This window comes from Euprymna scolopes, chromosome 2, assembly GCF_053919585.1.
Source record: "Euprymna scolopes isolate OS-2025 chromosome 2, ASM5391958v1, whole genome shotgun sequence".
Classification (NCBI taxonomy): Eukaryota; Metazoa; Mollusca; class Cephalopoda; order Sepiida; family Sepiolidae; genus Euprymna; species Euprymna scolopes.
In genome coordinates this window covers 79,910,199-79,923,246 of record NC_136483.1, presented here as the reverse complement: position 1 = coordinate 79,923,246, position 13,048 = coordinate 79,910,199, and the positions used below count along the sequence as shown (strand labels likewise).

The 13,048-nt window shown below is 51.3% G+C and overlaps 1 protein-coding gene across 6 annotated transcripts in view; it reads left to right on the top strand.

Annotated features, from left to right (window-relative positions):
* LOC145293051 (uncharacterized) overlaps positions 1 to 13,048 on the top strand; it is a 194,114-nt gene that overhangs the window by 170,324 nt on the left and 10,742 nt on the right. The gene's annotated exons all lie outside the window — the stretch shown is intronic.

The following is a 13,048-nucleotide window of genomic DNA, read 5'->3' as shown; positions in this document are numbered from 1 at the left end:
ACAGTTCAGGAAGTCCAACCTTTCTGCATGCTTGTGACACAGGAGATCGGGCAGTCCCAAGCCTCCCTCGCTCGGATTTCGAACACAGGCCTCTCTGCAAACATAATGCTTACCTTCATTCCACAAGAGTGTGTCGAGATGCTCCTGTAAGCTGGTTTGTTGTTTTGTAGAGAGGGGAAGTACAGACAGACGGTAATGGATGAGCGGAAAGACATATGTAGCACATGCCTCCACCCGACCCTTCAAAGACAATTTCCTTCGCACCAAAGTCTTGACAGAGGATTGGACCTTGGTCTCTACTTCCAACTAGTTTTTCTTCAGCTAGAGACCTGGTCCGAACCACACACTGAGGATCCGGACCGGGCCGTCGGTCCAACTGAAATGCCCGGAAGCGAATTTACTCCGGTCCAGGCACCCAACTGCAGACCCACTGACTTACTGCGATTGAAGACGGCCCCCGTAACTTCTTCATATCGAGCAAGCATCTTGGTGACCGCTTGAATATCCGTGGTGCAAGACACGAACATGATGACGTCATCGGCGAGCGTGGAAACTCTGACTCGTGTGCCTCCAGGGAGAGCTATCCCATGCAGGACTGGTGTAGTCACCTCGTCCCTTAACTTGCAAAGGAGGGGTTCCAACGCCAGGGCATACAAGAGAGGTGACAGCGGATAACCCTGTCGCACCGACCAGGAGACGGCGAAAGATTCCGACAGCTTACCGTTGATCTGCACCGCAACCGTCGGCCTGTCATACAGTACAGAGATCCACTTGCGGAAGTCTGGATTAAATCCAGTGGCCTCCAGCACAGATTCCAGGAACCGATGGTCCACCCTATCGAAAGCCTTGGACTGATCCAAACTGATCAGCACGGCCTCAGCATCGTCTTCTGTCCCTCTATGATCGTGCGTATCAGATGAAGATTGTCCTGAATCGATCTCCCCCACAGCATAGCTCTGGTCTGGTCCGATCAAGTCAGTGATGAAAACCTGCAACCGATTCGCAAGAACCTTGGCCAAAATCTTTAACGCTGTGTTTAGCAGAGTCAAGGGTCTGAAATCGTCTAAATCTTCCTCTTCACCATCCCATTGACCTTTTCTCAGCAATGTGATCACTCTGTTGGTCACCAGCCCAGGGATGGAGCCCTGAACAAACCAATGGTTGAACATATCCTTCAGAATAGGGACCAACATGGGCGACAGCCTCAAGTAGAATTCGTAGGGTAGACCATCAAGCCCTGGGGACATGTTGCAGCCGACCTGCTTCAACGCAGTAATGATCTCATATTCCGTGACAAGACCATCATAGCTAGCCGCTCGAGCCGCTATGAGGCGGAGCGAGTCGGCCAAATAGCTGCCAAACTCTTCGACCCTGAGTCTGAGTAGTTGGGTGAAGGGCTCCGATAGATGCTTTTGAAACCCCTCGCAAATCTCCCACGTCGACATGAGGGCGTGCCCTTCCAGGTCGTTTACTTTTCAAATGTACCCGTCCGAGCCATGCCTTAGAGCAGCCTTATGCTCAACAGTGCCTACATTAACAGCCTCGTTCGAGACTTTCATTAGCCTAGCCCTAACTATATGACCTTCACACTGCTCGCTAGCCAAGCAGTTGATGTCTTGTTTAGCTAGTGCTATCTCTAAGGGGTCCCCCTCCACCGCCCGGGTCAGCCTATTCTCTACACACTTCTTGGCCTTAGCCTTATGTAGCGCGAGGCATTGGCTGTACTGGACCGAGAAGCATCTAATCTTAGCCTTGAGACTAACCCACCACTTACTCCCGGTAACTGCCCCCATTAATGCCCGTTGGATTATCTCTGTAACCTTCAACCGGTAGTCCTCCAGCTCCAACAAGGTGCTGTTGAACTTCCAGTATCCGAGAGCTCAAGTTCAGATGGGCCATAACTAGTTTATGGTCCGAGTGTCCTAATAAGTGGAACGTGGGGCAAGATAGGAAATATACATCGCCTCTTCTAACTAACATCCGATCCAAGTAAATACTTGGATGGGAAGGTGTATTAGGATGCCACGTCCACATCTCCCACCCCCGGGTGATCCATGCAAAATCTATCGACCAGGTCGGATGAAGCCATCAGGTCAGACAGACTGCTGTCACACCACACCGACCCGCTAGTCCCCCCGACCTTATCTATCTTGGGATCAAGTATGGCATTCCAGTCACCCATTAAGACTACCCTATCTGGATCATCTATAAAGCCCTCCACCCGTCGAAAGAAAGAAACACTCTCCACAGCGGAATTAGGTGCATAAATTGTGACAATCCGAAACACACTGCTATTAACAGCAACATCGACGACAATCGGCGTTGCTTCGACATCTGAGGCCCCTCACATTATAAGTAGCCAAGTTTAAAGCCATGGTCACCTACCTTATTCAGTGTCACACACGGGCCTGAAATCCTCGGGGGTGAGGACGTGGTAGGCTTGTCCAAGGCTTCCGGTCAGTAATTCAGCTGAGGGTGATCCATTCTTGGCCACACCTCCCATGTCCAGGGAAAAGGTTAGTTTGAGTGCCCTGCAAAATGAGGGGTGGATGTAAACAGGGACTCTGCCCTCACATTTTTAAAATAAATTGTTCAGTGAAGGATGCTTGCTCCATGTCCACCAGCTGCTTCCTTCACGGCATCTATCATGGCCCAGAGAGCCTCTGTCCTGGAATCCTTGTTGACCCTAACAAATGTGGTCAACAAGGGAGCGTCTTTGAAGTTGGTGGGATCGGTGATATTGTCCCCACCGACATAGGTAAAGTTCCTTAGTTGGTTGTAATGGACCTTCTGTTGGCCTTTCAGCTCTGGTGTTGCCTGCAGAGGGCCCGTTTCACATATCCTTCCTCCTGGAAGGAAGGGAAGTCTTTTAGTCCATTCCGTGTGGATTGGTGGGGTGGTTTTTTTCCTTGTCTGGATGAGGAGTGGGTGCAGGAGGAGTAGGAGAGGGAGATTCGGGTGTTGGGGTGTTTGGTGTTGGGGTTGTTGAATTTTGGGGTCGTTGGTCGACCTTTCTGGGGATGGTTTGCGTGGTAGTGTTCTTGGGGGTTCGGGGAGGGAGGGAGGAAATTGTTCTGGTTGTTTGGGGGAGTGGGATTTGGGGGGTTCAGCCTCGGCTGGTTAGATATTGTCTTTGTGGGTGAGGGTGTCTCCCTTGGATCTCCTGCTTTTCCTCCTCTTCGTCGTTCTCTTGCTGACTGCTGCTGCTGTTGTTGTGTCTTCTGTGTCTATGGCTGTCTCTAGACCCTCTGACATGATCTCTTCTTCAGAGTCTTGGAGCTTCCTCTTGTTTGAGGAAGAGGGCGTCTGAGTGTTCATCGGGGTGATTTCAGGTTGGGTTTTGGTCGTTATTGGTTTGGGCAGGTTTTTGCTAGGTCTGCCCTTCCTTGTGACCGTTGCTCAACCCGCTTCTGCTGCTGGGTCAAAATTGCCTGTGGCTGGGGTTGTGGCTGGGGCTGCAGCTGGGGCTGTGGCTTGTACCTTTGCTGGGGTTTTGGCGGGTGTTTTGGTGGGGACTTTTCCCTGGGGGTTGGCTGGTTGCCTTTTAGGACAGTCCTTGGCCATGTGTTCCCTCAACTGGCAGTGCCAGCAGTAAGGTTTTCTCCCCTCCACGATCAGCGTCATGGTCTGCTCTCCAAACTTGAGCATGGCTGGAACGTTGTCGAAACTGTCCTTGCCCAGGACAGTCCGAACTTTGTAGTCCCTGGTCAAAACGTTGCGTCGACCACGGGCTGGGGTGACTGCCTCCACCTTCCCGTACTGACTCAGTATGGCCCCGTCTTGTTTTCCAGTCATGTAGCACGGGACGTTCAGTACTGAGACAGTGGTGTTCCTCCCGCCAAGGTATACTGGCTGGAGCCGAATGTTCCTGCTTCTGTATTCGGTCCTGCCCAGTCTTTTTGCATCCTCCTCTCTGGGGAGCACAATTTCCCACATGGTGAAACTCCTCCTGCATATATAACTTGCCGGAATGTTCAAGTCAATGAGGATTTCCACCATGGTGTCTTTGTTGACACCTGTTAAACTCCTGGTCTCGAGGTTGGAGGTGATCAGGGAGAGAATTCTCTTGTCCAATTTTTCAATCTGTCCTGGAAGGGATATGATGGTTGTTCCCTTTGTGACATCCTTATAAATGGAGTTGAAGAGTTCCCTATAATCATCAGGTGTCATCTGCTCCAGCTCCTGAGGGCCCCATGCCGTATTCTCGTCTTGTTTGGTGTTGGACGGACCGGGGAGGGAATCGGCTGCCACTGCCTTTTCTTTCTGCTGCTTGCTCTGCTGTTGCTGCTGCTGTTGCTGCTGCTTGGCCCCTTTGTTTGGGGCTAACTCTGGCCAGTCCTCCTGTGGTGTAGACTGGTTTTGGTCTGTCTTCTGGCCCCTTTCCTTCCTTTTGCCCGGAGATTGAGTCATGGGATTTCTCCCACCGGGCTTTATTGTCAGTGGGATGATTTTCGGGGATTCCGGTGGTGTCGGAGTGTTTTGGGGAACTTTGGGCGGTGGAGGTGCCTTATATTCCCCCCCTCCGAGAGCCTTTAGCGATTCCAAAGTGTCCCTGAAAAGCGCTTGGGTTCTACGGGCAACTCTGTCTTCATTATCTTCCCCTTCAGGCGTTGGGGAGCTGCACTCATGAGGAGTAGGTGCTGGTTGACCAGATGGGGGCTGGGAGACTGGGGGTGCCAGGGGCTGTGCTTGTTGCCTTCAGCCTCTTCGTCTCCCACTTCTCTCTGTTCATCTGCCTGGAGGCTGTCCTCGTGGGAGCAGGAATGGTGGGGTTTTCTCCGGCCGACGAGGATTGAGGTGGAGGGGGGGTTCGTTGGGAGTAGTCCCCGGAAAGGTGCCTCTTTCCCTCATCAGCTACCTTCCTGGTCCCTTTCATCTTGGGGTTGTCCTCTTGGGGAGCCTGGGTGGGAGTGCTTTCTCCGACCGATGAGGATTGAGGTGGTAAGCGTGTCGCAGGATGTGTACCACCCAAATCGCACCTCGTTTCCTCGTCCGTCGCTTCCTTGAATCCCCTGTCTGGGAGTGGCCCTCTTGGGGAGCCAGTGGCTGGATTGGTTGCCCTCCTGTAGCTGGATCTGCCTGGGCTGCGACCCTACCCTGGCCTTCTCCTCCTCTTCATCCTTCGTGGGAGGTGCTCCCTCTGATGGGGAGTATTCGAGTAGGGCGATGTGGCGCATCTGAGGTGGTATACGCCTTTTCCTGGGCATCGTGTGAAAAAAACTGCACCGGCCGCTGACGCTGACCAAAGTGTAGCAGGGGAGAAAAGAAAATGCAGGGGAATGGGGGGGAGAGTGGGTGAGGTCAGAAGAGAGAAAGTGGATTGACCTCCCCTCACTAATGTCGGATTAGTCAGCTCAGATCCCCGCAAGGGGGGAGAGCAGCAAAGGAAGACGCAGTGGGTGCTAGCAGATCAGAGTGCCACGTCGCAATTAAGAGAGAGAGGGGATAGACATCTCTGCCCAGAGAGGGGAGCAGAAACGAAACACCTAACCTACCCACGTCACCCTGCCCGCAAACAACCCCAAGGAAGCGAAAAAGAGAGCCCAGTCTGCTCAATCAACTGGGAGAGCAGCGAAGGAAGACAAAGATTGGGCCTGGCAGGTCAGAGTGCTGCTCAGGCAATTAAAAGAGGAGAGAATAGACCATTTGAATCTCAGAGGAGAGGAGGAAACGAAGTACCCAACAAACTAAAGCTAACCCGACCAGGTCGCATCTACCAAGGAAAGTATTGTCGGTCCCGGAAACAGACAACTCCCAAAGAAGGGATCAGTTTCGGATCCAGACTACCACACAATTGCGTCGGTCCTGGGGGGAGCAAAGAGGGTCCTGACTCCCCAAAAAGGGGGTCGGTCCCATTAACAAAAGTTAGTGCATCACGAAAGTGACAAAAGTGACACCTTGAACTTAACCCGTGGTGGGTCAACTGGCGGAGCTCTTTGAAAAAAATAAAAAATGAGATAACTGGGAGAACAGATACTACACTTTGAGATATTAAATCTTTTATTCATGTTAAAAATACAGTCAAAATCAACGATGAACAAAAAATTTAGGCACATGGCCAACTCAAAAGTTTCTCCCAGCTAGTATCTTCTTTCACCATAATACCGCATTCACCCTTTCATATTGGGGGACGTCCTACTTAACTCCTAGTTTTTAAAACATTTTTTATTGACGTGTAAAAACAAAAAAGATAACAATAAAATGGTACAATAATTCATTTGTGTCGAGACAGGGGGAAGAAAAAACAAAAGGTGATTAGTAGGACTCTCCCAACCCCATCTAGTTGATAGACTGCCTGTTCCACTAGGTTTGTAAAAGGAACTTCGCTTCCGCTGGTCAGTCTTTAGGTGGGGATACCCTCTAGATGGGGGTGAATGGAGAAAAGAAAATTTTGTGGGTAAGGGATGGGGGTTAGTTTGTATTTCTTTCTCTCCAAGATGGGTGAAATTTCGAGGAAGGGGTTAAAACAAAAATTGCAAGTAAGAGAGGATGGGGATCTTGGAGGCTTCCTAATCGGGGAGGGATGGAACACACATTCAGCTAGCTGAGAGGCTACTTGTTTAATTTTACTTTACGGAACTACACGTTCCACACCTAGATGGGGAACACGTATTCAAATTTGGCTCCTTTTCGTACACACAGACTTGCTACATGTATCCATCTTCTGTCAAATGCTGCGTGATGCAGCCTTTTTCTATCACATCTGATCTTCACCCGTAGTTGGTGTTTAAAGAAAGCGATCATATCCTAATCAGAAAAAGACAACAACCCCCGGAAACCTTGCAGACGCGATGTCCAAATCCCCATTCTCGCCACGGCCAGGATCGTAACGTAGATCATTTGTCTTTCCTGGTCTCACGGCGGCCTCACGTTGTCCACGACATTTGATACAGTAATTGGGCGAGGATGCTAAGGATTGATGCGAGCCGTCACTTCGCTGATATACGACCAGTACTGGTGGAGTTCGTGGCAATCGAAGAAAGCATTATCAGTAGTTTCTATGGTCGTTATCCCACAATGGGGACAATCAGGCGACTCCAAAAACCCAGAACTGCATTGTATGTTGTTGAGTGGAAGTGCATTTCGGGCCAATTGCCAAGTCAGAGAGAACTCCAAATTGTTCAGATGACTCGAACCTGGTGCCCAGCTCCACGCGGAGCAGATCTCACTCTGCTGCCAACCCAAACACGTGCATAATGGGTCGTCGGCGGCCCCCTTCACTAGATCCCTATGGAGTTCCCTACGGGTAGCAGTCACAAGGTCGCTGGACCTTGGTAGTCGTTTTAGCACGGCTCAGCACTCTTTCATGTAGGCAGATTCTCCCCGCGGCCTACGACAGCTCTCGCTAGAAGGGTCGAGAATGAGGTTGGGGAAGGCGGAAATAACCACGGGGTGCCAGGGTTGGTCCTCTTGCATATAGTGGCTCAGGAAGGCCAGCCTCTCAGCATCTTGATGACACTTCAAGTCCGGTATTCCCAAGCCTCCCTCACACGGATGTTGAATACAGACCTGTCTGCTCACCCAGTGCCTTCCTCTGTCTCAAAGGAGCGAGACCAAGAGTTCGACAAGAGCTTTTAGGTGTTGTGCAGGCAGGGGAAGTATGACCAGTCGGTAAAGGATGAGAGGAAGACGTAAGTGGTGCACGCCTCAGCTCTACCCTTTAAGGAAAGTTTCCTAGGAAGCCACGAATTGACTGCAGCCTCTATCTTTGGCCGTACCTCCAACCACTTCTTGTCAAGCTGGAGACCTGGTCCAAACCACATGCCGAGGATCCGGACCAGACCATCTGTCCAGCTGAAGGGCGCTGGGAGGTTTGCGTTGCCACTCCAGGCGCCCAACCGCAGTCCTACCGACTTGCTGCCGTTTATCTTGGCCCCCGTGATTCTTTCGTTCTGTGTGAGTGCCTCTGACACGATCTCAATGTCTCTGAAGCCCGACACGAAGACCCTGACATCATCGGCGAATGCAGGTACCTTGGCAGCTGAGCCGCCAGGCAGAGCCATTCCGTGCAGGGCCGAATTTGCCTTCCCATGTCTCAGCTTGCAGAGCAGAGGCTCCAAAGCCAGGACATAAAGCAGGGGCGACAGCGGACAACCCTGACGAACCGACCGAGAGATAACAAAGAGTTTTGAGCGCTTTCCATTGACTTGCACGACAGCTTTGGGCTGTTGATACATTACGGAGATACACTTGCAAAAGTCCGGTTTAAAACCGGCGGCCTCTAAGACAGATGCCAGGAAACGATGGTCGACCCTATCGAAAGCTTTGGACTGATCTAAGTTGATCAGCGCGGCTTCCGTGTCATCATCTATTCTCCCCTCTAGGATCGTGTGGATTAGGTGCAAGTTGTTCTGAATCGATCTCCCCTTCACAGCGTAGTTCTGTTCCAGTTCAACCAACTCGTTGATAACAACCTGCAGCCGATTTGACAGGACCTTGGCCAAAATCTTCAACTCTGTGTTTAGCAGAGTTATGGGCCTGTAGTCGTCTAACTCTTCCCCACCATGCCCGTCATCTTTCTTCAGCAATGTGATCACGCCCTTGGTGACTTGCCCCTGAGCAAACCAATGGTTGAACACATCTGTGAGAAGAGGCAGAAACATGGGCGACAGCCTCAAGTACAGTTCGTATGGCAGACCATCGAGTCCCAGCGATCTGTCACAGCTGACCTGCTTCTGCGCAGTAAAGACCTCCCACTCCATCACCCGGCCCTTACAACTAGCCGCTCTAGTCGCCTCAAGGTGGGAGAGTCGGCCAAATAGTCGCTAAACTCAAGGACCGGAAGATCGTGCTGCTATGTAAAACGCTCCTCAAAATATTCTCAAACCCCCTCGCAGATCTCCCGAGTTGATTCCAGGGTGCGTCCATCCGGATGTTTGACTTTCGCAATGTATTTGTCCGAGTCACGTCTAGAAACCTCACAGCGCACGTCTGCATCAAAATTGACTGCTTCGTTGCCTATCTTTCTAAGCCTAGCTCTAACTACTTGGCCTTTGTAATGCTCGCTAGTCTCGCGTAGAAGGTCCTGCTTAGATAGTTCCTGACTAACCTTATCACCTTCCCCGTAGCCCGGGCTAGTTTCTGCTCTAGCTTCTTCTTCGTCTTGGCCTTATCTAGTGCGAGGCACTGGGCATACTTGACAGAGAAGCTTCTGATTTTGGCTTTGAGACCTAACCACCACTTACTCCCGGTAACGGCCCCCACTAGTGCCTTTTTAATTAGTTCTCTTAACTGATCTTGGAAGTCTTGTATCTCCAGAAGGGAGGTGTTTAACTTCCAGTACTCCACTAACTTAGGCCTATTTCCTAGCTTCAGCCGGGCCATAACTAGTTTATGGTCCGTCTGGCCTAGCCAAGTGAACGTGGGACAAAATAGGAAGTCTACTTTGCCTCTCCTAACTAACATCCTGTCCAAATAGGTGTTTGGATAGGAGGGAACACTATTGGTACACGTCCACATCTCCCGCCCCGGATGCTCGACCCGAAACCTGTCGACCAGACCACATCTAGCCATCAGATCAGCCAGGCTGGACTCACACCTCTCCGACCCTCTAGCATCGCCCCCTACCTTATCTATCTTGGGGTCTAAGATGGCGTTCCAATCTCCCATTAGCACTAAGCGCTTCCAACAATCTACAAACGCGTCAAGCTGATTGAAGAATGAGACCCTCTCACGAGCAGTGCTGGGCACATGAATCGCGATCACCCGAAACACAGAATCTTTTACGGCAACATCGGCCACAACCAGCCTGCCCACCGCATCTTTATGAACAACATTGACCGTCACGGACAGGGTACGTTTAACCAGCATGGAAACTCCCTTCCCCCGCGGGCTGCCATATGCTGAGAAAATCTCAAAATCTCGGGCCAGCACCTGAGAGTCCACAGAGGAAACGAAATGCGTCTCTTGAATCGCAGCCACATCCATTACCAGGGATGAGAGGTTGTGCCGGAGGCGAGCCACCCGGCCCGATGATCTCAAGCCCCTCGCATTCAAACTAGCCAAACTCAAAGCTATGGTACCTACCTTAGGGTGTGTCACACTCAGCTCCGAAGTCAGCTGGGGAGAGGACGCCGACATTATGTGCCATGCTCAAGGTGGTCAGGTTTTTCATATCCTGACCTTCACTCACAATGCCGCCAACGCCCAAAGGATAAATTAATTTTATGGCCCTGTAAAGTGACGGATACACCAACACTGGGACCCTTCCCTTGCATTGTTTTGACAGTTCGTCAAGAGAAGGGTCATTTTTTTTCATCAGTTCGATTCCCGGAAACGCCCCTTCAGCGGCCTGCAGCCTTGTCCACAAGTTGGTCTTGGAGGCCTCGGGAGTTCTGACAAAAGTTATTAGGAGTGGGGCGTCCGGGAAATTTGAGGGGATATTTACATCTTTCCCCTCTATCTGTTTGTAATCGAGCAGAGGTTTTAAGTTTTTTTCTCTGCCGATGGGAAATGCCTGTTGTCACAGATAGAGGGTCTACATAACATAGTTCCTCAGGGGCAAGGACTTTTAATCTGGTTGGTCTGCGAGAAGCAGAGGAGTCTCTCCCCTCCCTCGGTTCATTCTTTTCCTTTTCTTTTTGGGTTGGTGGCTCAGTTTGCATTGGTATGGGGACGGGTGTTTGTGTGGTGCCTGGTGTTGGTGCTGGTGTGGTGTCTGGTGTTGGTGCGGTGTCTGGTGTTGGTGTGGTGTCTAGTGTGGGTTCTGGTGTTGGTGCCATGTTTGTTGTTGGTGCGGTGTCTAGTGTTGGTGTGGTGTCTGGTGTTGGTGTGGTGTCTGGTGTTGGTGCGGTGTCTAGTGTTGGTGCAGTGTGTGGTTTGGGGGTGAAAGTGGATTTTGTTGTTAGGGGTGATGTATGTTCACAGGGAGTGGGGAGGGCCACCTTTTCTTCCTCTTTTCTTCTTTTGTTTTTCTTTTTTATTCTTTCGAATGAACCAGGAATTCATCCTCAGAGGAGCAGTCTTTTCTCCGCTTGATCCCCGTCTCGATTGCTGTGGGGACCATTGGTTGTGTCTGCTCCTCTAGTTGTTGCTGCAGCTATTTTTGTTGCTGCTGCTCTCGTTGGTGTCGTTGCTGCTGCTGCTGCTTCTGCTGCACTTGCTGCTTTTGCTGCTGCAGTAGTTGTTGCTGCAGCTGTTTCTGCAGCATCGTCTGCGGTGACTGTTGTTGTTGCTGCATTTGCAGAGGCTGCTGCCTCGATTTTTGGGCTGGTGGTGGGACGGTGGCAGAAGGGATTATGTGCTTCCGTTTTTGTCTCACTACCGTGCTCCATTCTTCCCCCTTGGCCTCCTGGGTGGTTTGGGTTTTCCTTGGAGCTGGGGTTGGTGCTGTGGTTGCAGGGGTTGTTGCCACCTGTTTTGGCACAGGCACTGTCTCATGTGTTGTAACCACCTTTTGGGTTGTTTGATTAGGGGTTACCCTTTCGGAGCAGCTCCTAGCCATGTGGCCCTGCTTTTGGCAGAACCAGCAGTGTGGACGACGGCCCTCCACCACTACCATTATGCTGGCGTCTTTGTATGTCAGCAGCGGTGGTATCGCTCGAACACCCTCCCTCTTCAGCCTCATTGCTATTGTGTAGCAGCCCAGGTGAGTCCCAGATTTTGACCGTACTGGGGTCACCTGTTCCACCTCACCGTACTGGCTGAAGAGGCATCCTAACACTTCCGCAGGTATTTGGGTTGGCACATTAAATACCTGCACCCGAGTCCTTCTCTTGCCCTGGTATTCAGGTATTAGTTTGTCTCTCCCATGCTTTATTTCTTGGAGGGAGAGTCTCTCCGCATCGTCCTTGGTGGGTAGGAAGATGTCCCACATGGCGAAGCTCCTCTGGTACAGGTATAGTACCGGGATGTTAAGTTTGTGGAGGAGCCCTGCCATGTCTTCCTTCTTCATCCCCAGGAGGCGGTTTTCCGGTATATCGGAAATGGCAAAGGACAGGACTCTGCCCTCAATCGCCTCCCAGGCACTTGGTATGGGTTTTATATCTGCCCCCTCTATGTATTATCTGTCAGGTACAGGTCTCTATACTCTTGAGGGGACAGTTGTTTTTCTACGGTCTTCCCCCACGCAGACCCTCTTGGTGGTGTTGGTGTTGGTATGGGGTCTTTGGTGGGGTTAGACCGTTTTTGGTCTTTTATGGAGGTCGCCCCTGCCTGTTTATTGGCGACGCTTCCTGCTTCCCCAGATTTCTTAGTCTGTCCTTTTGTGGGAGTGTCGCATTTTTTTTTGGGGGGAGGCTCCCTTTTTAGTGTCTTTTGGGCCTGATTCTCCTTGGTTAGAGTCTTTTTCGGGAGCAGTTTCCCGTTTTGGGGAGTCGGCCTCTTGGGGAGCATGATCTTTTTTGTTTACTTTGAGGCCATCTGCCCCTTCCTCGTTTGTGAGGTCCAGGCGGTATGCCCCCTCATTTTCTTGATCTGCTCTCCTTTTGGGAGAGCAGCCCTCCTGGCGAGCGCTGTCCCCTTTATTGTCCTTTTTGTCTGGCACCTCCTCCTTTTTGTGGTCGGAGTGAGATGCTACGACCGATTTTGGTTTTGATCCCCTTTGGGGGGAATTCGCCCTCAGGCGGAGCTGTTGTTAAATTTTCCCCCTCCTGGGGAGTGTCCAATGCTGTCATATCCGGGCGGTACGCCCCATCAGCAGTTATTTTTTCTCCTCCTGTTGGGGAGTCGTCCTCTTGGGGAGCAGTAGCCCCCTGGCTGGGGGTATCCATATTGGTGGGCCCCTGGCTGAGGGTATCCATATTGGTGGCCCCCGGGCTGGGGGTGTCCGTTTTGGTTCCCTCTTTTAAAAAATCACTGAAAAGAGTGACGTGGAGTCGGCATTCAAAGTGGGGAGCCGACTTTGGCGCCAAAAAGAAGTGGCGCCAAAAGGCAGCATGAGGGGAGATAGAACTGAGAGAGGGAATGGGAAGTTAGTGGAAGGAAGAGAGAAGGTGTTTCCGATGTGGCACTATTTCCTTGTGCCACTGTTTCTAACACACTCTGCAGCATGGACGGGTGGTAAATTGTCCATGAGCGTAGAGATACAAAGAAACCCCTTCCCATAATC